Here is a 26,259-nt window from a genome sequence, read left to right as displayed (position 1 = left end):
AAAACATATTTAATTGAGAATAAAAAGGCTCTTTTGACAACATTGGAAATACAACTTTGAAGTAATAAAATAAGGAAAGTCTTATCCCCACTATTCCACAGAAATATGATTACAACTACATTTAATAGAATTTTTAAATGGATCAAATCTGACCACTAATGTATGCATAAGGGAACTTGCCTCTATACATAACTAGAATAAGATATAGAAGGTTAAATATATCAGCGTGTTTTAAAAAGTAAATGCAATCATAGGCAGATGATATAAATAGTTTTTTCCATATACCCCAATACAGGATAATACATTTTTGGTTTTATTCTGTGTGTTATTTATTATTGAGACCATCAATTTTTCATAGCCAAGAAGACATAATTTCAAAATAAAGCAAAGGAGTACGTCAAGGTTGTATATTGTCACCCTGCTTATTTAACTTATATGCAGAGTACATCATGAGGAACGCTGGGCTGGAAGAAGCACAAGCTGGAATCAAGATTGCCGGGAGAAATATCAATAACCTCAGATATGCAGATGACACCACCCTTATGGCAGAAAGTGAAGAAGAACTAAAAAGCCTCTTGATGAAAGTGAAAGAGGAGAGTGAAAAAGTTGGCTTGAAGCTCAACATTCAGAAAACAAAGATCATGGTATCTGGTCCCATCACTTCATGGGAAATAGATGGGGAAACAGTGGAAACAGTGTCAGACTTTATTTTTTTGGGCTCCAAAATCACTGCAGATGCTAATTGCAGCCATGAAATTAAAAGATGCTTGTTCCTTGGAAGGAAAGTTATGACCAACCTAGATAGTATATTAAAGAGCAGACATTACTTTGCCAACCAAGGTCCATCTAGTCAAGGCTATGGTTTTTCCAGTGGTCATGTATGGATGTGAGAGTTGGACTGTGAAGAAAGCTGATCGCCGAAGAATTGATGCTTTTGAACTGTGGTGCTGGAGAAGACTCTTGAGAGCCCCTTGGACTGCAAGGAGATCCAACCAGTCCATTCTGAAGGAGATCGATCCCGGGTGTTCATTGGAAAGACTTATGCTAAAGCTGAAACTCCAATACTTTGGCCACCTCATGAGAAGAGTTGACTCACTGGAAAAGACTCTGATGCTGGGAAGGATTGGGGGCAGGAAGAGATGGGGACGACAGAGAATGAGATGGCTGGATGGCATCACCGACTCGATGGACATGAGTTTGAGTGAACTCTGGGAGTTGGTGATGGACAGGGAGGTCTGGCGTGCTGTGATTCATGGGGTCGCAAAGAGTCGGTCACGACTGAGCGACTGAACTGAACTGAATGGATTTTTTACATTGATAAAGTGCTACTAATAAAAGTGTGACTTTTTTCAGAGTTTCAGTGAACAAAGTAATTATGAATGAAACAATGAGAATCTAGGCACTATGACTGTGATGGAGACCTTGGATTCATTATAATTAGACTAGTTGCTTAAAGAGAACTCATGATGACTTCTAGTGGCAGCACAGTCTCTAATGTCCACTTTCATGACCTTGAACAAGTCCACGGCCTCTTGTTCTATCTTTGGAACAAAACTGAGAGTGAGGGTGCATGGTCAACTAAGAGGACTGCTATGATCTGCACCATCCTTTTCACTTCTGATACCACTGTGCTGAAAAAGCGGGAGCTGGAGAAATACTACTGCAGATTTACAGAGCTCCGAAATTTCAGGCAAATAGGCAGCAATGTAAATGCTTTGGTATGATCTGATGCCCAAGGGATGTGATGATGCTTGAGGAGAATCAAGTATTAAACATATACATCTTTTCTAAAAAAATCTGGATTCTCCTTGGAGTTCATTCAAGGCTTTACCTTCCACATTATTCATTAGATTTGTACTCCAAAGATAATGTGATTGTCACACTGGTGAGGGAAATACTCTGGCTAAAGCCACTATCCTCTGACCAAGAGCGCGAAGCCACTGAATTTACATAGCCTCACCATGTGCCATTTATAGGAAATGTTGCTTCCTCAGACTGCACACATTTCAGCATCAAATCAACATCTGCATTCTTGTATTGATTTCACAATTAACCCATAATTTGTCTGGGGATGGGTGTCCGTCAACAGGCTGGATTTCTTTAAAAAGCCTCTTATCTGGCTTCCCCACCTGTTTTCTATGGCACAATCTGCAGAAAGGAATTTCAAAATTCCTCCTTTAGATCTTTCTCTTAAGCTGCTTTCCCCCTACACTGGTTAATGTTATTTCTCTTCTCTTACTCTCTCCTTTTTCTATCACTTCCTTTCCCAACTGACCCCAGTTAACATTTTGCTGAAATCACATTGCACCCTTTTTTCTCTTTATTCAACATGGTCTGTATTTTGTTTTACAATGGTATTCCCTTGATACTATTTATAGTTATTCTCATATTTGTAATATGGTGGTTTCATGTTGCTCTAAGAAGAATACAGAAAATGACACAAACTTCCTCTTACCCACAGAAAATAAATTACCTATTTAAGGTTTATTGAGATTTTCCAGAGTGACAGACAACTACAGTAGAGGTTCTTTTTTGTGTTTTTGTGTTTTTTGTTTGCTTCAACCAAGTGCTTTATAGTAGTTTAGTGAGTGTGATAAATAAATAAATCAAAATAAATGTGAAAAGAGTTGTGCCCAGGTGGGAAGAGAAGCAAAGACATTAGACTGGTGGAATGGTGAGGTGTAGAGAGAGAAAGTCTGCAAAAGAAGAACAGCCGATGCTGGAGCTAAATTAAGACAAGTTGGGCATTTTTGGGCAAAGGGCTTGGTAGTGCAGAGGTATGCAAATAACTGTGAAATTATAAGGTAAATTTAGACATGTGTTATAAAGAAAAACTACGGTGCCAGGAAGTTGAAGACAAGTGCTGGATTTCATGAAGGAAATGGTATTTAGTCTCCTTGTGGGCAAGTCTGATTATCTTCTGTCCTCTCATCAGGCTGGAGGATTAACTGAGAGCCTCAACCCTCCTAAGCCGACCGGTGCTATAAGAGGCAAGGTATTCTAGACACTCTGAGGAAGAGAATTTGGCAAGAGGGTTTTCCTTGGAGTAATACACAAACATCTTGAGTGCAAGACAAAGGGAATCAGGATCCCCTCACCCCCAGCAGGAACGGAGGAAGAGGGGAGGACAGAGGAGGAAGGAAATATAATTGCCAGAAATGACAGTTGCACTGGTGGCTTGAAACTTCTAACTGTTGCACTCTGTGGGTTCAGAGCTGATTTATTCTTTTTCATCCTGTTAGAAACCTCTCAGACCAAGTAGATAAGGCTGTTTTACACCAAATTTTGCAAGTCATAGTTCTCTTTAGACTCCTTCAACTTTCCCATTTTCCCTTGCCCACACCTTACTATTCTTTTTCCTCTGCCTTGAACACTATGATCCTTCTAACATTGTGGCTGCCAAAACCCTCCCACCTACTTAGGCCCCATCTCATCCACAGGGTCAATATTTCTGAAAGGCCGTCATCAATTCTTAGTTATACTTTTTTTTAACTTAATCCATCTGCTCATTGAATCACTTAGATGTATATATGGGAGAGGAGTGATTATAGCAATTAACACAATACCATAAATGATTAGTCAGATTTCACATTAACTCTGAGGAAGCATTTACCAGAGTCTCACACTGGAAACTTTTCTGGCTACATGGGAACACATCTTCTAGTAGAAGAGCTTTGGTTATTCTACTTCGTGTGTTTTCTAAGTACATGTAGACGCAGGCAGCATTTGTGACTAAGCATAGGAGATCAGGATCGTATTCTAGTAAATGGTGTCTCCTGGAGTTGTGATGTGATGGCCTGCCATGGTGCTCTAATTTTTGAGTCTTTATGAAAGAAGTTTCTAGGGGAACAAACTCCATTATAAAGTATGCCCAACTATGAGTCGAAAGAAACCCTCAAACCCCAGGGTCCATCATGACTTGCTTCCAGCATCAGGGGAAGAATATAATTCCAGGAACCTGGAAGTATTAATTTCAGGATGCGTTAAGAAAGGCAATGAAGAGCTCTAATCAATGAGTCTTTTTTGTTATTATTCCAAGAATATGCATAGGGTTTTGAAATTATATTCTGTTGTTCCACCTGTATTTTCATTTCTCACTAACCCTCAAGTTTCTAGATTTGGTAGAGTATATTGTAAAATCAATAATATTTTTCTATGCTTGTGTATGTGTGCTAAGCCACTTCAGTTGTGTCTACCTCTTTGCGACCCCATGGACCATAGCCTGCCAGGCTCCTCTGTCCATGGGATTCTCCAGGCAAGAATACTGGAGTGGATTGCCATGCCCTCCTCCAGGGGATCTTTCCAACCCAGGGACTGAACTTACATCTCTTTTGTCTCCTGCATTGGTAAGCAGGTTCTTTATACTAGTGCCACCTGGGAAGCCCTTTTCTATGCTTATTTCTATACAGTTTCAGAACATCAAGCATTCTGCTAACTATATGTCATATTGTTTGTTTCATGTGATCTACATGCTTATTCAGTATTTCCTGTGTTCCTTCTATAACATCATCATCATCATCACTGTTATTAAATTCTATTAGAAAAAATGATGACTAATGCATTTATATTCTTACAGGAGGCACACAGAAGCATGGTGGATGCCTAAGGAAAATACTGAAGAACTAGTTCATTTTACATGTGTTTAAAATGTCAGTTTTATTTTACAAAACTGTCCAAATAAACATCCTTGAGTTAGAAATTTAAATGTAAATCACTAAGGCTGCCTTCACAATTTCTCTAGACTTCCTGATTTTGTATGTACCAAGAGAAGAGCAAGAATAGCTTGTGATATTACACCAGTTCCACTTTCAATACTGTTTAAAAAACAGGAAACAGTGATGAGAATGCACTTCATAAGAGCCCCACAAACTTTGGCTCTGCTCAACAGACTTGGCTCAGTGATATTCTGGATCTAATTTTCCCACTCACACTGCAAATACCTAAATAGGAATGAATGTGATATTTCATCTAATGCTAAATTTCATAGCTGCTCTGTCAATTATCTGTTGCACTCTGTTAATTACATTGTCTCAGTATCTTGCCCTTTTGAGTTAGAATGTTTATTTTTAATGTCTCTTTCCCATCAGAAACATTAAAATAAAAGTATATTAAGAATTATTTGAGTTAGGAGAAACTGAATGGACACTATGAAATTATTTTCGTGATACAGAGCAGAGAAAATTAAAGTTGAAGGATATTGATGGTTCTTCCCCAAAGTGTCCCAGACTGTTCAAAGTAGTCCCAGGACAGATCTCAAGTGCTACATCTCCAAACATCCTTGCCTTGGTCACAGACCCTCAGATTAGGTGGAAACTGTGTCTGGAAAAATAAGGTAACAATAATTCCAAAGGAAATCTGATGGAGATCTGGTGGACAAAATGATCGTGGAGCACCCATATTAAGTGTTGATCATGTAAGTCTTTAATTATTTACGTCCCTGTGTTTCCTGACAAAACCATAAAGACTTAATAAATGTTTGCAGAATACAGAAATGGAAAATAAATATGAAACCTAGTTAAGGCCAGAGTACATAGTCCAGGAAAACATTACCAATAGAAATGCTTCTGATCAAATTTATTTCTTATTTTAAAAAATATATGTCTAACTTACTCTGGCCAGTGAGTCTAAGGACCAATGAATGAAGGATATTTCATGGTAAGTTAGAGGCTGCAAATAAGCAATGCTTTTCATACCCTCTGAAGCCAACATTAAAGTATATTTGGAAAATCACACAAAATTTAAAAAATATGAACATTAGCCTATTTCCATTTCAGATAAACATTTTGTTTCTTATTTGAAAAAAAAAAAACAACGACCACATTTATGACCATCTGGAGGAGATCAATCCTGGATGTTCATTGGAGGGACTGATGCTAAAGCTGAAACTGCAATACTTTGGCCACCTCATGCGACGAGTTGACTCACTGGAAAAGACTCTGATGCTGGGAAAGGTTGGGGGCGGGAGGAGAAGGGGACGAAGGAGAATGAGATGGCTGGATGGCATCACCGACTCTGTGGACAAGAGTTTGAGTGAACTCCGGGAGTTGGTGATGGACAGGGAGGCCTGGCGTGCTGTGATTCATGGGGTCACGGAGAGTCGGACACGACTGAGCGACTGAACTGAACTGAACTGAACTGAACTGGGATTGAGCAGGGTTCTGTGTTCTAACAAAAGAAAAAGTCTCCGTCAAGTTCCAATTTTCTTTGGGTGCTTGATGTTTTTTCTCTAAATGGAAGGACTCTCTTGCCTGACACGGATTCCCACTAAAGACTCGGTGAGGAGAACTATGTCAGAGGTAAGTACTGAGTGTGCCCCAGTGTTTCCCATTCCTTGGGTGTTAGCTTGGGTTTCCACTGTGTAGCAGGCCACCACAACCACCAAAAGCCAAGGTTCTCTCTGCCTTAACACACAGGAACTCCTTGTGGCAATATGACCCCATTCCTTTTCCGGAATGTGTAGGAAGAGCTTTCTCCAGGTCTACTAAGAGTGTGTGGAAACTTCACAGACAGATATTGTGTCTGTGAGAAACTCATTTCTGTCCCCTGGAAAGATCTTCTGTTGATCTGTGGTAAAGCACAGCCTGTTTGTTCCCCTGTGGAAATGACTTGTGGCTGTGGTTGCTCCAGTAATGTGTGGCACAACCTCCATGCTGCACTTTCCCGATAGGTCAGTAATTAACTTGCATTGCGATTGTTTGTCATCTCCACCAGAGCAGCCATTTACCAAAATAACATTTTAATTTCACTTTCCTTCGAGTTTGCTTTCCTTTTCCTTTTTTTTCCCTTGTGGCTTCTACATCTCTATTAAGTCTAATTTCCCCAGACCATTTTCATAAGCAGAACAAGTGCAATAAAACTCAGTTTCAAAAATGTCAAATATAATGAGAAAGGAAGATCACAGTAAAGGAATTTGACCATAGCCAAATCATTGGGTAACATTGACTGGACAGATATTACATATAGGAAATGTTATAATAAGGCTTTGCATTTAGTTAACTTATATCAAGAAATCTGGGTGATATGCTGCATTTACTGACAAAGTCAGGCAGATCAGCTTCATGGATAAATGGTAGTACAGTTATTCTCTTTGCACGTGGGTATCCTAAATGGCGAAAATGACAAGTAAAATATAAATGTGTTTTAAGTAGAATAAGTACAGAACAAAACTGTGGTAGGCAACCTTAGTGTCATGCTGCTGGCACTCACTCCCTGGGCACCTTAGCCCACTAATCTCATCCTACTGGGAGAAATGCAACATATTTTATATTTCAAATAATCATTGAGCCTCTACCCTGAGAAATAGACTTGCTAGGTCCCACAGTTTCTACAAAAATTATTAAAAATTCTGGAGTAGACTTGAACATACACATGCTTACTTACAATGGAGTCTGATTAGAACGCAACAGAGAATGGGTCTGAGGGCAATTTCCAGTGATTGTGAAATTGATACCATACGATAACCTTGAAACTTTATGATAAACAGGATTCAAAAGGCAGAGAAGGGATTTCAAGAGCAGTGCAGGCTGAGGTAAAAAAATTTAAGGAAAATCAAAGTGAACATCTACAACACATAATAAAGGGGAGTGGATATTTTGGAAAGCTAGATACAGACTGGATTAGAGCTGGATTACAACAACCTTGGGGCTTCCTAGGTGATGCCAGAGGTAAAGAACCCACCTGCAAATGCAGGAGATATGAGGCTCAGGTTCGATCTCTGGGTCAGGAAGATCCTCAGGAGTAGAGCATGACAGCCCACTACCATGGAGAGAGGAGCCTGGCCGTCTACAGTTCATATGGTTGTAAAGAGTTGGACACAATTGAAGCAACTTAGCACGCATGCACAGAAACATTCAGTTCAGTTCAGTTCAGTCACTCAGTCATGTCCGACTCTTTGCGACCCCATGAATCACAGCATGCCAGGCCTCCCTGTCCATCACCAACTCCCGGAGCTCACTCAAACTCATGTTCATCGAGTCGGTGATGCCATCCAGCCATCTCATTCTCTGTCGTCCCCTTCTCCTCCTGCCCCCAATCCCTCCCAGCATCAGAGTCTTTTCCAGTGAGTCAACTCTTTGCATGAGGTGGCCAAAGTATTGGAGTTTTAGCTTTAGCATAAGTCCTTCCAATGAACACCCAGGATTGATCTCCTTTAGAATGGACTGGTTGGATCTCCTTGCAGTCCAAGGGACTCTCAAGAGTCTTCTCCAGCACCACAGTTCAAAAGCATCATTACTGCTTTATTAAAGAATGTGGGCTTGCCTTATAGATTCTGGGAACTTTTGATGACTTTGTTAAAGACATAATCTCTTTCCAAAAGTCTTGGTGAAAAGAGATCCAGAATGGATCTCCAGTCACTGAGGCTGCACAATGAACAGTAGCATTTTCATGGGATGCTTCTTAATTAACTTTGAGTCAAAATAAATACCACCATATCTATTTGTAAACATTAATCTTATGATAAGAATACCCCACAATCCGGGAAAAACAAAATCAAAAACCTTCAGGAACCTCACTTGGAACTTTCAGGGACATGTTTAATGCTTCTGGTTATAAATCAAATGAAGAGAAAAGTAAAGGCTCTATAGAAAAGACAAAACGAAGCATTTAAGGAAGAGAGGTCCAAGGATACAATTACATTGTATTAAGAACAAAGAGGAAAAATAAAGTTGAGAGTTAGTGGAACTGCTTATGAATTTTCCCACTGGTGATCAGGTAAGCAGTTAAAAAAAAAGAAAGAAAAGCAAATAGGAACTAAATGCTTGTGTTATTGTATTGATGTTCAGGCAGCAAAAGAAATTTTATGAAATGGCAATCTCCTTAGATACAGAAGAGAACCATCAGGGGTATAAGTAATGCAATCTTCTCTCTGCTTCCTCTGTCAGTTTTGACCTAATCTAGCAAGAAATGCTGAGTCATTTTCCGCCTCTTGCTTACAAGTATCAATTAAGGGAAAACAGGGTGACTATCTTAGGGCAGTGGACAATGAAATGTCACTTTAAGGAGAAAACATCAGCTGTACAAGTTGTTCGGCAGCCACAGAATTAAAACACTGGCAAAACAAGCTGTCTCATTCTCTGGGACAGACCTGACTCTGATCTTTGCTGGAAGTGTATCAAGTGCAAAAATGCATTTCAAACTGTGATTGCTTGTTTCCTAGAATTTCATGTCCTCTAGCATTTGTTTCCTAAAGGACATGACTCAGTTACAGAGCCCTTTTATCAAGCAGAAGAAATCTAATCACACATTGATTGCAGTACACTAGGCTCCCTCTATCTCCATCTTGGCCTGCCCACGTTAAAATATGGGGAAGCTGCATATTGCATAATTAGTGTTCGACAGTAATTAACGAGAGTCAGTAATGGATGGTAGTAAAATGTGGCTGACATTTGTTTTATTTGGCAAATTTGTTATTGTATTCTATTAGTCTTTCCCTAATGCTCATGTCTTCAAACTCTGAATTGATTGAATTGGATTTCAGTGCCAAAGGGACATGTCTGAGAATGGGACAGTAATATGGTCCATCGCTGTGACAATGATAGCATCATTAAGATACAAATATTTCAGGATAACTTTTTAAATGCATTTAAAAATGGTTTCTTTCTTGCTCAATAACATATGCATAAAGTACATTTTAAATCATTGTGTGTTTATATGTGTGTATCTGTACGCCTGTGTTTGTGTAACATGAATTGTCACAAACTGAATGCACACTCATGTAACCACACCCAAACTGAGAAACTCAACATCAACAGCACTCCAAAAACCCTCTGAAGCGCCCTTCCAGTCACTGTCCACCCCCAACCCCATCAATGATAACCATCATTCCATTTTCTTAAGTTTTGTCTATTTTTGAACTTATATATAACAGAAACCTAGAATATATACTTTTTATTGCTGAGCTTATTTCACTCAAAATTTCATTTGTGTAGCTGATTGCTATTTGATATTCTTTGGAAGTATCTGTGCAAAATTGTCCTTTACTTACTGATTTGTAGGAGTTGTTTTTTGATCCTGGATATAAGTTTCTTTTTAGTATATCTGTTGCAATAGTGATTTTTTTTTTTTGTAGGTTGCTTTTTACTCACTTATCTTTTCATTAGTAGAGGTTTAGCTTTAATATATCCAATGTATCATTTATCTAATTTTGTGATTAGTGGCTTTTTTTGTCCTCTTAAGAAATCCTTGCCTAATCCAAGGCTACAAAGACTATTCATGTATTTTCCTCTAAAACGTTTTGGTGTTTAAACTTTTTTTAGAACTGTGATCCTTCTGGAAATAACTGCTATTTGGTGTGAGGTAGGATAATGTTCTTTCTATATAAATAACTCATATATATATTGGAGAAGGAAATGGCCAACCATTCCAGTATTCTTGCCTGGAGAATCCCATGGACAGAGGAGCCTGGCAGGCTGCAGTCCATAAGGTCACACAGAGTCAGACACAACTGAAGCGACTTAGCACATATATGTGCGTGTGTGTAAATATATATATATAATTTTAATTAGAAGGAACTGTCATCTCTTGTGATTTATCTAGGTGAAAAAGGACCTGGGACCTGGCTCTACATCTGAAGTGAACAGATGCTGGAGAGCTCTCTTATCCACAGGTATTGACAGTAGGTGACATTGAGTCTAATAATTACATAACTATCTGGTTACAGTCTTGGTAAATACTTGGTAACTGGGGCTACAAGTTGAATAAAAAGTAGGAAAAAATACCCATTCTTAGAGGAGCAATCCTCAGAAGTTCAGATTTGCAGATTTTTATCAGCTAGGAAGTTTGTTACAGTCAGAGTTCTGAACATTGGGTATTTGTTCAGAGCTAGATCGATTACCCACAAAGGAGACTTAGTAGAGAGGTGGAGTTTTAATCTTAGCAAGAGAATGAGGCGATGAATGACCAATTTCCCAATAGAGGATGTTGTAGTCAGGGACAAAACAATGCCTGGTGAAGAAGGTGTGACTTTCTGAGGCACTGGGACTTGTAAACAAGGAGGTTCAGTTCAGCTCAGTTCAGTTCAGTTGCTCAGTCGTGTCCGACTCTTTGCGACCCCATGAATCACAGCACGCCAGGCCTCCCTGTCCATCACCAACTCCCGGAGTTCACTCAAACTCATGTCCACAGAGTTGGTGATGCCATCCAGCCATCTCATTCTTTGTCGTCCCCTTCTTTTCCCACCCCCAATCCTTCCCAGCATCAGACTCTTCTCCAGTGAGTCAACTCTTCGCATGAGGTGGCCAAAGTATTGGAGTTTCAGCTTTAGGATCAGTCCTTCCAAACATATTTGATTTGTATATCTTAAGTGCAGACTAAAAGCCATAATCACTCGTTACAATTTATTATTAAACTCACAGAACTCCATTTCACTGGAATTAGTTAAAGATCCCCTACATTAAGCTTTCTCTTGGCAGGTGGGGTCAGAAATAACTCAACTTCAACTAAAAATGAAAAAAAAAAAAGATTTTAGTAGTGAGAAAGAAGATAGCTGATAGCTATAGAGCAGTGATTCTCAAAGATCAGTGCGAGAAGCTTCATAGACATTCATACTTCACTGTACCTTCCCCAGGATATTCTCATTTAGCAGGACTGAGGATGAGCCTGAGAAAGAACATGTTTGGCCACCACCCGTAGTGATTCATATGCACACTGAACTTTGATGAGAAACTTTGACAGAATTATATAGTGTTTTTTTTTTATTTCATATCTTCATTGTACTAAAATTCTTACAATTACTACAGTGTCTTATTTTTAAAGACCAGCGGTACTAGGTCCATACTTGTTAATATTTTTGCTCTAATTAAGTTTTCTGGAATTAAACTTCCCTTTGGAATATGCTGGTGTTTTGGGGGAGTCCTGTGTGGATCACAGTTGAGAACAGCGAGAAGAGAAATGAGTAGGTAGCTAAATAAATATATATTATTTAGTATGTGATTTAGCATTAATTATTATCTAGTATATAGATTGACACACAGACACGTAGGTACATGTAAGTAATACTGTGAATATCTTATTTGAGATTAATTAAAATATGATGTTTAGCTACCTAGAACATATATCCAGTCCTAACTTTTGCTGCAAAATTAATTATTTTACATAAAGGAAAAATGAAGTTGGCTTATACCACAAGCAATCTAGGTCTATTGTAGAACTTTCATCAAGTATTTTTTTGGTTATTGTTCATATCATAAACATAGTAAGTTTGAGTAAAACAACGTCAGTTTGAATATTTGGAAAACCATTCTCTTCCTTGTTAAACATCAAAAGATATTTAGTATGAGAGCAAAACAGATTCCACAAAATATTGCTGTTTTCATTCAAATTTAATCTGAAATTTGGGGACAGTAAGCCTTTCTTTCATGAAGTCAGTTATATCAAAATAGCAAAAATTTTTAGCAGTCCACATTATTTAAAAGTTTTTGAGTGTGTTTTTCAATGCTAGTCTTTGAAGATACTATAATATCCTCCGTTATTATGTATTTTAAATTGTATCCTTTCTAGGCTGTTTAACTAAAGGCTCTTATGTTGCAGTAATTGCTTGAAGAGCTTCAGCTGCATTATTAGGAACCTCAACCCAGGATTTGTTTAGGGGATATTTTCCCACTGAAATAAGTCCTGTTTTGCTTGTCTTTCCTCAAAGTAGATTTCAGAGGCCTCTCCTCAGGAAGTAGGAGTTAGAAGAGATAGTCATATGCATTATCAAACTAGGTTAAAGCTAACTGAGTGTTACTGTAATTTGAAATAATTTAGCCAAATTTCTGTCTTAATTTAGACCCCTCATAAAGCAAAATATTGGATTTTGGCTTGGACATCTTGAAGTGAAAAAGGAATTCAAAAATGGTAGAATTTTAAAATGTCTATCGGATTACCTATTTAATTTAAAAATTATTGACCAGTAGTTCTTTTTCTCTGCGTCCTCCCATATCATTTATATCCATTGTCATGACTACTTCTGGAAAAGAGATAATCACCTATTAAGAGATAACACATATGATGGGTTATATAACCACACTTGGGCTACATTTCTTCATCCTATGCACTGAGAATTTCACGCATGCATGTGTGTGCATGCACGTGTGCACACGTTTAAATTGTTGTTACTGTTATTATTGCCACCTAAGGTATACAAAACTAAAACTCTCTTTTCTTTGCCCTATGACAATTCATCCTTTACAAGTATAGATGTTCTCATCTGTATTCAATATTTTATGATTTTGTGAAAATCAGGGAAACTAAAGATTATTATATTTGCTATTATTTTAAAAAGTTAAATTTTGGAGACATTTTAATGGTTAAAACAATGCTTTGAGGAGGGCTGGCAGCAGAAGAGTTTGTTCTTCCAAGTAAAGAAAATGAGCCTAGTTGTGAAAGGCAGACAAACAAAAGAAGGACCTAAATGAAAAGGTTATACATAAACGGAGGCTTTTTCATAAAGTAAATGTGCTGTTAGTCAGTCTCCAGCCATTTATTAGGATTCATTGTGTGCACAGAAGTTACTCGGAGGCCTCTAGTTCTCTCTAATCATTACACCCTGCTCCTGCTTTCTTAGGAGCAGCTATAAATTCAAGAAGAGGTGGAAAACCGGCAGACTGCCAACCAAATTCAACCCACAGACATATGTTGTTGGGCCTGAACAATGTTTTGGAGAATTTTGAATCAGCTTCCAATTGAAACATGATAAATTTTACTTTTTCTAAAAAAAGTCTGTATTTGTGTGTCTTCTCTTGAAAAATGATGAGATGTGAAGAACTGGTTAAGGGATGCATGAGAACTATCAGGTGGAGATGTGTAACTTCAGCATCTTGCAAACAGAACAAGTTCTCTCTGAATCAGGCTTTCTCTCCCTTCACCCTTGATTTGCATAGATAACCTGACTGAATATCTGTGACTGTGACCCCAGGAGTCAATCCCTTCTAGGAGTTTTGCTTCTCTTATTTGTGGTTTGAGCAGAGCATCTGCTGCATATTGAACTGGTATCATTTTCAATATCTTATTATTTTAAAATCCAAGCTGGTAGGATTGAAAATAAAGAACAAAACCAAGAGACTGCATTTGCATCTCAAATTTAGAAGGAAATTTACTGAGATTATTTGTACAATTTTTTCAACATGATCTGAAATTACCAAGAGTAGGATATTGTGGGGTGCTCTTTGCTCTTGCTATGCAAGTTCCTTTTCCCCCTCTCTGCTCTGACCTCCTTTACTGTTTCTATTATATTTTGGCACATAATCATATCCTGACTTCTTTTGTTCTCTGTTCTCTACTTGAGTTAGATGTCCCTCCTGCCAAATTGACTGTGGACTCCTTAAAGTCAAATGCTGTATTTTTTTCAGTGTTGATACTCTGTACTGGACCAAGAACGTTTGGTGCCTGTCTGAAATTCTCTGTCTCTAATTTTGCCAGTATTAAAATGAGCATTTGCAACAAGTACAAGTTTGCCACCATATTAGAATGGTCATGATTCTCTGTCCCAAGTGTTAGATTCTCCTGCTTCTTTCCTACTTCTCCACATCAAAAGCTGCCAAATGGACCTGGGATCAGTGCACCATGGTCAGGGAAAGTCAGAATACCCAGTGCATCTCACCTTGGCTCCATTCCTGACTCAAGACATACTCTCTACCCATCTGCCATGCTGACTAGTCTCTGGTTTTCCTCTCAAACTGATTTCCCACCCTGCAACTGTGGTAAACTTGTTAATCCCCTTTCTTAGAGCCAGACTTCTAACCTAAAACTCTCTGACCTGTAGAAAGTAGCTAATTCTCTGGGGACAACGCCACAGCCACTTATCCTCCAATTATTTTGTCAGGCACTTCCCACTGCCACAGCTTCTGTCATTTAATGGATGGTCTAATACCAAGTGCCACCTTTGGCCACCTCATGCAATGAGTTGACTCACTGAAAAAGACTCTGATGTTAGGAGGGATTGGGGGAGGGAGGAGACGGGGACGACAGAGAATGAGATGGCTGGATGGCATCACCGACTCGATGGACATGAGTTTGAGTGAACTCCGGGAGTTGGTGTTGGACAGGGAGGCCTGGCGTGCTGTGGTTCATGGGGTCGCAAAGAGTCAGACACGACTGAGCGACTGAACTGAACTGAACTGAATACCAAGTGCTTTCAGAATTAGGACTGAGATTGGTATATTCAGTCTACCTCCACACATGAAATCATCAGGTTTCCTCAAGGGGAAAACAAAACAGAATAAAAGCAGAAAAAGACTTTGCTCACTGGATCAGCACCTTAGACCTTGGACATTCCAAAATCTTTTCTTATTTTTCCCTGAGGGTATTTTGTTAGGACACCCCCCCATGCTTTGTGAACAATCTACATTGATACTTTATAATCCAAGGCAAAAATCAGATATAATATAAAAGTGAGTAAAAAAAACCTACTGTTTTTTTTTTCCCCCTCTCTCCTAGTTTCTGTAGTTCATCTTTGATTCATTTTAATTTTAGGTCCAAGACTCAGTAGCTGCCTTCCACTTTTTGAACTGCTCTGTGTGATGAATATTAATTTTTCAAAATTAAAGGGTATTTTTGGTTAGGACACATCTTGAACTGCTCGAAGGAAATTTTCCATATCAATCAAAAATTGGTAAATAAACAAGAAAAGAGTGAACCTCCTTCCTTCTCCCCCACACAGCTGTATTGAGGAAATGAAACTAATAGCAAGAAATTGCTTTTGACGAGTTTCATAATCTTGTCAGACTAATTAGAGTTGAAATAAACCAAAATTATCCTGACATGATTTTTATATCATAAAGAAGGGGAAAATGGTCATCATGTGTTTCAAGACAATCTGATAGAACAGTTATACTACAACTACTATTCACATTACATTTAATCCTTCTAAAACAGTATTTTATGACACAGCTAGGCAAAGTTCCTTATATACATTATTATTTTTTTATAATATGAGAAAAAGCCTTGTTTTATAGATCAGGGCTTTTTTATAATATGAGAAAAAGACTTGTTTTATAGATCAGGGCTTTCCTGATGGATCAGTAGTAAAAAACCCCACCTGTCAATGGAGATGATGTGGTTTCAGTCCCTGGGTCAAGAAGATCTCCCGGTGAAGGAAATGGCAACCCACTCCAGTATTTTTGCCTGGCAAATCCCATGGACAGAGGAGCCTGGCAGGCTATATAGTGCATAGGGTCATAAAAGATTCAGATATGACTTAGCAAGTTAAGAACAACAATAAATCAGGAAACTCTGGCTCAGAGAGATTAAGTAAATTATATAAAATAACATATATACTATCTAACAAGTGATGGAGCCCAAGATTTAACTTTATTTTTTCTGACTTCCCAGGCAATGCTCTTTTATATTTATTGTCTCTCATATTGGTTAGAATGGCCATCATCAAAAAAATCTACAAACAATAAATGCTGGAGAGGGTGTGGGGAAAAGGGAACCCTCCTACACTGTTGGTGGAAATGTAAATTTGCACAGCCACTACTGGACTTCCCTGTGGCTCAGATTGTGAAGAATCTGCCTATAACGCAGGAGACCTGGTTTTGATCCCTGGGTCAAGAAGATACCCTGCAGAAGCAAATGGCAACCGACTCTGGTATTCTTCCCTGGAAAATTCTGTGGACTGAGGAGACTGTGCTCAGAAAGAGTCGGACACGACTGATTGATTAACACTTTCTCTTTCACTTCACAGCCACTATGGAGAATGACACGGAAGCTCCTTAAAAAAGCAAAAATAGAACTACCACTAGCGAAGTGAGTGAAAGTCACTCAGTCACGTCTGACTCTTTGCAACCCCATGGAGTATACTGTCCATGGAATTCTCCAGGCCAGAATATTGGAGTGGGGATCCCTCCTCCAGGGGATCTTCCCAATGCAGGGCCTGGACTCAGGTCTCCTGCATTGCAGGTGGATTCTTTACCAACTGACCTATCAGAGAAGCACCTACATTACAATTTACTATGTGGTAAAAACTATGAGGAAGGGAGCAGCCAAGCCATGATAACCAGATATTATTTATTTGGCTGTATGATCAGAAACCTGACCATATGGTCCAGGAATCTGACTCCTAGGTAAACATAAGGAGAAAGACATAATTCAGAAGGATACATGCACTCTGATGTTCACTGGAGCGCTATTTACAGTAGCCAAGAGGTAGTAGCAACATAAATGTCCATCAACAGAAGAATGGATAAAGAAGATGTGGCATATATATATATATACACACACACACACAATGTATACGTATACACACAAAGCATATATATATATATGTATACACACAATGGAATATTATAATAGTCATAAAAGGAAACAAAACTGTGCCATTTTCAGAGACATGGATGGACATAGTGACTGTCATACAGAGTGAAGCAAGTCAGAAAGAGAGAAACAAATATCGTATACTATCTCTCAGATGTGGAATCTAGAAAAATGGTATAGATGAACTTATTTGTACATTAGAAGAGAGTTATAGATGAAGAGAACAAACAAATTTACCAAGGGAGAAGGAGGCGGTGCAACAAATTGGGAGATTGGGATTGACATATGTATACTACTATGTTAAAAAAAAAAGATAATTAATGAGAACCTATTGTACAGCCCTGGGAACTCTACTCAGTGATCTGTGATGACCTAAACAGGAAGGAAACCTAAGAAAAGAGTGGATACAGGTATACGTAAAACTGTGGAAACAGTGTCAGACTTTATTTTTGGAGGCTCCAAAATCACTGCAGATGGTGATTGCAGCCATGAAATTAAAAGACGCTTACTCCTTGGAAGGAAAGTTATGACCAACCTAGATAGCATATTAAAAAACAGAGACATTACTTTGCCAACAAAGGTCCGTCTAGTCAAGGCTATGGTTTTTCCAGTGGTCATGTATGGAAGTGAGAGTTGGACTGTGAAGAAAGCTGAGCACTGAAAAATTGATGCTTTTGAACTGTGGTGCTGGAGAAGACTCTTGAGAGTCCCTTGGACTGCAAGGAGATCCAACCAGTCCATTCTAGAGGAGACCAGTCCTGGGTGTTCATTGGAAGGACTGATGCTGAAGCTGAAACTCTAATACTTTGGCCACCTCATGCGAAGAGCTGACTCATTGGAAAAGACTCTGATGCTGGGAGGGATTGGGGGCAGGAGGAGAAGGGGACGGCAGAGGATGAGATGGCTGGATGGCATCACTGACTCAATGGACATGAGTTTGAGTGAACTCCGGGAGTTGGTGATGGATAGGGAGGCCTGGCATGCTGCGATTCATGGGGTGGCAAAGAGTCGGACATGACTGAGCAACAGAACTGAACTGAAAACTGATTCACTTTGCTGTACAGCAGAAACTAGCACAAATTATAAAGCAATATATTCCATTAAAAATACATATACATATATATGTATATATACACTAGAAAAGACTCTGATGCTGGGAAGTATTGGGGGTGGGAGAAGAAGGGGACGACAAAGAATGAGATGGCTGGATGGCATCACCGACTCGATGGATATGAGTTTGGGTGAACTCCGGGAGTTGGTGATGGACAGGGAGGCCTGGTGTGCTGTGATTCATGGGGTCGCAAAGAGTCAGTCACGACTGAGTGACTGAACTGAACTGAACTGATACATATATATATAATCTTTACTATCTCCATAAGAAATGAAAACATTCTGGACCAGAACTTGGGAAAAATATGTCCTCAGCCTGTCCCCAAACACTTCTATTTCTCCAAGCTTCCTTGTCTTCTATTAAATCTTCTGCTTTTTCCACTAGCTTGCTAGAATAGCTACATAAAATAATTATGCAAAGTCACTTTTAAAACTCTAAATAGATCATAAATAGACAATAGACATTCTTACTTGTATTAATTAACTTGAACCCAACCATCACCAGAAAGACATAAAATAAAGTTTACATAGGCCAAATGACGTAAGAGAAATAGGAGTACTAAAGTAGGACCCTTTTGCCATTGTCTAGCACGACTGAGTGACTTCACTTTCACTTTACACTTTCATACATTGGAGAAGGAAATGGCAACCCACTCCAGTGTTCTTGCCTGGAGAATCCCAGAGACAGGGGAGCCTAGTGGGCTGCCGTCTATGGGGTCACACAGAGTCGGACATGACTGAATCGACTTAGCAGCAGCAGCAGCAGACAAGACCTAAAGGATAACCAAAGGAGTAACTAAGACAATAAGTTAACACAGAGAGAAGGAACTGAATGCCAATGGTAATTAACTGGATGTATGGACAGGAGTCCATGGAGATCCCAAGCTTACTTCTTTAGGTGATTTGAAGAACAGAGATATTGGAAAGAGAATGGGGATTCTGTAGGGAGATTATGGTTTTCGCATGAGGCATATACTCAGTTTGAACTGCTGACTGGACATTAGGGAAGAGGTATCAAGTGACAACTGGAACCAGGAACAATACTGGGAGAGAGACCAAAGCCAAACATAAAAATTTAAGGACCATATTGATTAAATTCAAATCATAAAAATGAGTAAGAATATCAAGTAATCTTGTGAGAAGAAGAGATGGCCTAAAGTTGTGCCATCCACTAGAAATAATTAGTAACATGTGTAATTTAAAATTTTCTGGTAGCCACACTATATGGGGAAAATGAAAGAAGTGACCACATTAAAATAATATTTTTTATTTAATTCACTATGTCGACATGTTATAATTTTAGCATATAAAATGAAAAATATTAAGGAGATATTTTACATTCTTTGTTTCTATTGTCTTCAAAAACTGGTGCTTATTTAACACTCAGTTTAGATTAGTGCATTTTGAATGTCAAATAGCCATCTAGGGCAAATTTCTACCATAATGAACAGCATGATTCTAGGACAGAATTTGTGGGATCTAAGGGCTGAAAGGAAACATAGGGTCCAGGGAGAATAAGAAGAGAGGAACAGGAAACTAAGGCAAAAAATGTCTTCTTCCTCACATATTTTATAACATGTCTACATAAAGTAGATGTCTGCATAAATATATATCAATAAGTGACAGGTTTTTACAGATGGAATAGTTTTACATATGAAACAAGGCAGGATCCTTCTAAACTGTTTCAGACTACAGGGCCTTCTGAATGAAGTTCAGTATGGCTTAACTGCTGACATCTAACAGGCTTAGAAACTACAGCATGACATAGTGGAAAATAACAAAAATTTTATATCATGTGGATCTTCATACGAATCATGCCTCAGCCTACCAAATAGCACTATAAATTTGGGCACTTAACCACTTAACCTAAGCTTTCTTATCTTTAAATGGGAATATTACCTCCCTTACATGAGTTTTGTAGGATTCAAATGCTATTATGTATGCAAAACACCTGATACATAATACACAGTGAATAAATCATAGCACTAATGATTATTATTAATAATTCCACTCTAATAATCATTTATGAGTGACTCATGCTACTGCAAGTATCTAGACAAGAAAGGAATATTGTTTGTTTATGGTACCTACCACTGTGTTGGAGACACCACTGGGATAAATCAACATTCATTTTTTTCCTCCTACATTCTACTTCCTTAAGGAGAACCATCAAGGTATGAATAGCGGCTCAGACTACTTGATTTCCCAGTGCATGTAGCAGAAAGCTGAAAAAGATTAATATGGGCCTCACTGCTCAGTTCCTATCCCTTAAAGTTCTAATATGAACTTAACTGAAGCAGAAAGATTAATTAAAAAAAAATGCCCTTAATACAGCACTCAACTTCCTGAGCATTTTACCTTTTATAGCTATTTTAAAAAGAAATCTCGTTATGACTCCAAGCTTGTCATTATATCAGCAGAGACTAGAACAAAAAGTTCTCTAGTTGTTTAGGAAATGAATCTAAAATAAGTAAAATTATTCAATGTAACACCATGGTTTTAGAGAAACAGCTTAAAATTTAAATGCTTAGAGGTAGTTGGTGTTTTTTATCAGTTTATTCAATATGTTCTCAGATGGAGGGTTATTTGTTTTGGAGTTTCAGAAAAGCTCCACAACATATAATGGATCCAACGTTCCAATCCCAACTTCAGCATTGCCATGTTACTCAAAATGAATCCATAACGTGTCATTGTTTGAAATATGTTTCTAGCTTCCTTTCCCCTAAGTTTATCTTATGTGTGAGACCCAAGAGAAGTCACAAATCTCCAGAAAAACCTTCACTGGCTCTACAGCCCACATTGAGCTTTCATATTATTTGTTCTTTCACTAATCAAATATTTCTGTTCTGTTCTGTTTAGTCGCTCAGTCGTGTCTGACTCTTTGTGACCCCATGGACTGTAGCGTACCAGGCTTCTCCGTCCATGGGATTCTCCAGGCAAGAATACTGGCGTGGGTTACCATTTCCTTCTCCAGGGGATCTTCCCGACCCAGGGATCGAATCCGGGTCTCCTGCATTGGAGGCAGACGCTTTAACCTCTGAGCCACCAGGGATTTATTGAGTGTTTATTATATGCCTACCACTGTTCCAGGTTCTCAGTATTCAGTAGTGAAGAGGCAGACAAAGTCAATATTTTCATAGACCATTCAGTTTTGGGTAAAGATAGCCACTAAAGGACTTCACATGTAACAATGATTCCTCATATCCAAAATGAAAAATATTGTACATAAAATATATTAAAAGTGTATTTAATAAATTTCTTTTATTCTGTATCTTTTTCTTCACCAATGTTTTCGTGACAGATTTTTTGCCCTCAGATAAGCAAGAAAATGCTAAATTACATTTATCATTTAATGACAAATTATTTAAATGATATTTAATGATATAACACAGAGAAGGCAATGGCAAGCCACTCCAGTACTCTTGCCTAGAAAATCCCATGGATGGAGGAGCCTGGTAGGCTGCAGTCTGTGGGGTCGCTAAGGGTAGGACACGACTGAGCGACTTCACTTTCACACATTGGAGAAGGAAATGGCAACCCACTCCAGTGTTCTTGCCTGGAGAATCCCAGAGACAGGGGAGCCTGGTGGGCTTCCGTCTATGGGGTCACACAGAATCGGACACGACTGAAGTGACTTAGCAGCAACAGCAGCAGCAATGATATAACAAAAACAAACAAACAAACAAAATAATTATAGAGTCAGAAAACCTGACAGGAACATTCTACAGGCTGCTAATTCTTCAACATTTTTGAGTTCATTCAAAACATTCAAATCAACATTGCTCCATATATTTCACATGATTTATCTCTAACTTGAAGCTAGGAAGTGAATTACTAAGTCTGGTTCTATTTAAAATTGTGATGTCATTTAAATGCCACGTTTTGTAGTGTATACATTTAGCAGGTATTTTGAGGAATATTCAGTATACAAACAAAAAATAAAAAGACGCAATAGTCTGAATATATATATACCTTTTTAAGAGTAATCACTGAGAAAAGTAAACAGGATTATGGGAGGTGAATCAATATTTTGCAGGTTCTGCTTATTGCTGATTAACTGGATGTTGGTTTGGGATAGGCAGTATGAGAGAAGGAATGAAACTGGGGATAATTCTTAATTTACTATTCTGAACAGAGAGATGAATGGTGGTGCCATTAAATGAGATAAATGAAAATAGGGAAGAGGTAGGCTGGGTTGGGGGCTGCTACTGCTGCTAAGTCACTTCAGTCGTGTCCGACTCTGTGTGACCCCATAGACGGAAGCCCACCAGGCTCCCCTGTCCCTGGGATTCTCCAGGCAAGAACACTGGAGTGAGTTGCCATTTCCTTCTCCAATGTGTGAAAGTGAAAAGTCAAAGTGAAGTCGCTCAGTCGTGTCCGACCCTTAGCGACCCCATGGACTGCAGCCTACCAGGCTCCTCCATCCATGGGATTTTCTAGGCAAGAGTACTGGAGTGGCTTGCCACTGGGTTGGGGCAGATGGGGAGTAATTAGGATCCCAGTTTTTGAACATACTCATTTTGTTGTCTCTTGAAACATTCAAGTGGAGATGATAGGTAGGCAATAGCATTTACAGCTTCAGTGCTAAAAAACAAAAGGCTTGGTCTTGAGAGTTGATTAGAATACAGGTAGTATTTAAAATCATGGAAATATATAATATTGCATAGAAATAAACTAAGAAGACAATAGCTAGGACCGAAAAAGTAGAAATATGAAGATTAAGTGCAGGACATTTTAAAATTTAGAGGGTTGGGTAACGGGGAACAGCTAGCAAAGAGACAGAAAAGGAGAATCCAAATAGTTTGGAGAAAAACTGGGAGAATGAAATATCATAGAATTTAAATAAGGAGAGAATTTCAAGAGAGAAGGAATGTTTAGTTGCATCAAAGGCAACTCATATGTGAATAACATGAAGATATAAATAGCCACTGAGTTTAGCAAAATGAAACTTTGGGCTTCCCAGGTGGTGCTAATGGTAAGGAAGACTTAATTGAAGAAGTTGAATCCCTGGGTTGCGAAGCTACCCTGGAGGAGGAAATGGCACCTCACTTCAGTACTCTTATTCTGAAGAATCCCAAAGATAGAGGAGCCTGGTAGGCTATAGTACATGGAGTCACAATGAGGCGGACATGACTGAGCATTTGAGAACAGCATAGCACAACCACTGAAACTCTGAAAATAGCATGTTCTGTAATATTTCTAAAGCATTGACTTTAAATTTATGAATTCATATTTAAATTCTTATGTTTATACACTAAGCTACCTAAGAAGTTTTCACGGGCTAAATAGCACACTGACTTTGTATCCCCAATAATTCCTAGCATAATACACTGTACTTAGTTGGAGCTCAAAATTATTTATGGAATTGAATTGGGCTGATGCCCATCGAAAGAGAAAAATCAGTTTTAAAATTCACAGTTGTATGTTTTTGACAAGACTGATTTTTTAAAAATAAGATAGTCTGCCTATTCTTTGGCATCCTCTAAATACCTGCTCTCATCAAATGTGCTTTCCTACCACTTCAATGAAGATAGAATCAACGAAGAAAGTGTTCCTTCAACTTCCTCTCCTCATTTCATCTTCTCTATATCCATTTCATCTACATACACACTCATTAAAGTGATCTTCCTTCTGTTTCAGGTTAACTTATCTATTTGAGCTAGTGATTACACCGATCTGTACTGTACCCTCTGAGACCTTGTTGGATATCTGAATATATATATTTTTTCTTTATTTTCATTTCTTTTCTCTTTTCCTTCACTTAGACATTCATATTTCATCCTCGTTTTAGCTATTGCCTATTTCAGGCTTTATAAGAAGAATATTTTATATACAATAGCCTCAATTCCATACTTCCTTTAATATCTCATTCTAGCCTTGAACTTAACTAAGATTTTGGTGCTTAATTATACAGTTGAGAAAGGATACACTCTTTTATTAGTAAAAAAAACCAAAAAGACCACTAACCTTTTAAAAAACAAGATTACCTCAATCATAATAACAGAAATATTACATAAAACTATATAAGGACACAGTTTTCTGCAGACTGGAAAAACCTGAAATGTTTGGTAACACAATCTGTTAGAAAAGCTATGAAGCCTCCACCAGTATTCTCAATAAGTACTGATGGAAGTTCAAAAATTCACAACTAACATGAAGGACAGTTTGGCAATAACTATCAATATCATTTTATCTCTTGGCTTATAAAAACACAGTATTTCTGGGAATTTATTCCATAGATATATTTTCAAATGTACACAATTATATTAAAACATTATTTGCAGCAGCAGAAAAAAAAATTAAAACATTCATGACTCTCTTAAGAAAGAGACTGGTTATATTAAGTTCAAAATATCCACACAGTGGAATACAGTATAACTATAAAAAAGGAGAGAGAGAATTAGACAGTTTATTATCTTTATAATTAAAATAGCTCCAAGATAATAGTAAAAGAAAAAAGTGAAGAGATATATATAGCATACTACCTTTAATGTAATAAAGATATTACACACATACATGTGTGTACATATATATATGCTTCTGCATAAAAAAAAAACTATGAAAAGTGGTTACTTGTTGGGCTAAGGTGGGAAAAAACAGAGGTATATAGAAGCAGGAAAATAAGAAAGATTTTCACTAAAATGTTTATATTTAGGTTTTGTTTTCAAACTATTTCACTGTGTCACTTATTCTCAAAATTAAAAACAACCAATCAAAGTTCCACAATATAGAAGAAAAAACATTATAAGCACAGCCTATATAAGAACCTCTCTTCAGAGAAGACAATCATTTCTCCAAACCACCCTAAAGAGTGTATCACCAAAAGTTAAGCCAATGGAAGAAGTAAACAAATTCTGATGCTACGTAGCCCACCCAGATGCAATTATGTCCATCCAATTAGGAATTTCACCTGCTCAACAACCTATACTAAAGAGTCATGATCTGCTCAGCAGGTTCACTCTACCAGAATCTCAAACTATCTGACCCAACCGCTTACTAGTACACTGTTGCTAACAGCAGGAGACAACTCACTCTGCCTTGGAAATTGTTACTCCAAGTTTTCGCCCTTTGACACATTTTTTTCCTGTCCCTTAGAATGTTTCTCATCTCCCCAGTTCTAACTTTCTCTGGAAACTACCACAGTAGCATCCCCTTATCCATGGGGATACATTCCAAGAGCCACAGTGGATACCCAAAGCTGCTGCTGCTGCTGCTAAGTCACTTCAGTCGTGTCCGACTCTGTGTGACCCCTTAGACGGAAGCCCACCAGGCTCCCCCGTCCCTGGGATTCTCCAGGCAAGAACACTGGAGTGGGTTGCCATTTCCTTCTCCAATGTGTGAAAGTGAAAAGTGAAAGTGAAGTCGCTCAGTCGAGTCCAACCCTTAGCGACCCCACGGACTGCAGCTTACGAGGCTCCTCCATCCATGGGATTTTCTACCCAAAGCTGCTGCTGCTGCTGCGAAGTCACTTCAGTCGTGTCCGACTCTGTGTGACCCCATAGACGGCAGCCAACCAGACTCCGCCGTCCCTGGGATTCTCCAGGCAAGCAGGCAGTACCAAATCCTATATCCGTTCCATTCAGTCGCTCAGTCGTGTCCGACTCTTTGCGACCCCGTGGACCGTAGCCTACCAGCCTTCTCCGTCCATGGGATTCTCCAGGCAAGAATACTGGAGTGGGTTACCATTTCCTTCTCCAGGGGATCTTCCCGACCCAGGGATCGAACCCAGGTCTCCCGCATTGGAGGCAGACGCTTTAAGCTCTGAGCCACTAGGGAAGCCCAGTACCAAATCCTATATAGACAATGTTTTTTCTTAATATACAAACCTATGATAGAGTTTAATTAGTTAATTAGTCACAGGAAAAGATTAACAAAACTACTAATAAAATAGAACAATTATAACAACATATTGTA

General features: G+C 38.5%; 1 protein-coding gene and 1 long non-coding RNA gene across 4 annotated transcripts in view; one reads left to right on the top strand and one right to left on the bottom strand.

Annotated features, from left to right (window-relative positions):
* The window catches only part of ARHGAP15 (Rho GTPase activating protein 15), a 725,608-nt gene that overhangs the window by 694,392 nt on the left and 4,957 nt on the right, over positions 1 to 26,259 (bottom strand). The gene's annotated exons all lie outside the window — the stretch shown is intronic.
* Positions 6,126 to 14,296, top strand: LOC148778556 (uncharacterized). The gene is made up of 3 exons (XR_016035548.1): positions 6,126 to 6,296; positions 10,537 to 10,606; positions 13,547 to 14,296. It is a non-coding gene; the product is annotated as an uncharacterized LOC148778556 (long non-coding RNA).

The sequence above is a fragment of the Moschus berezovskii genome, chromosome 2, assembly GCF_049115385.1.
Source record: "Moschus berezovskii isolate FMDL1 chromosome 2, NW_MosBer_1.0, whole genome shotgun sequence".
NCBI lineage: Eukaryota > Metazoa > Chordata > Mammalia > Artiodactyla > Moschidae > Moschus > Moschus berezovskii.
Note: the sequence above shows the minus strand (reverse complement) of the source record. Positions and strands in the feature narration are given on the sequence as shown.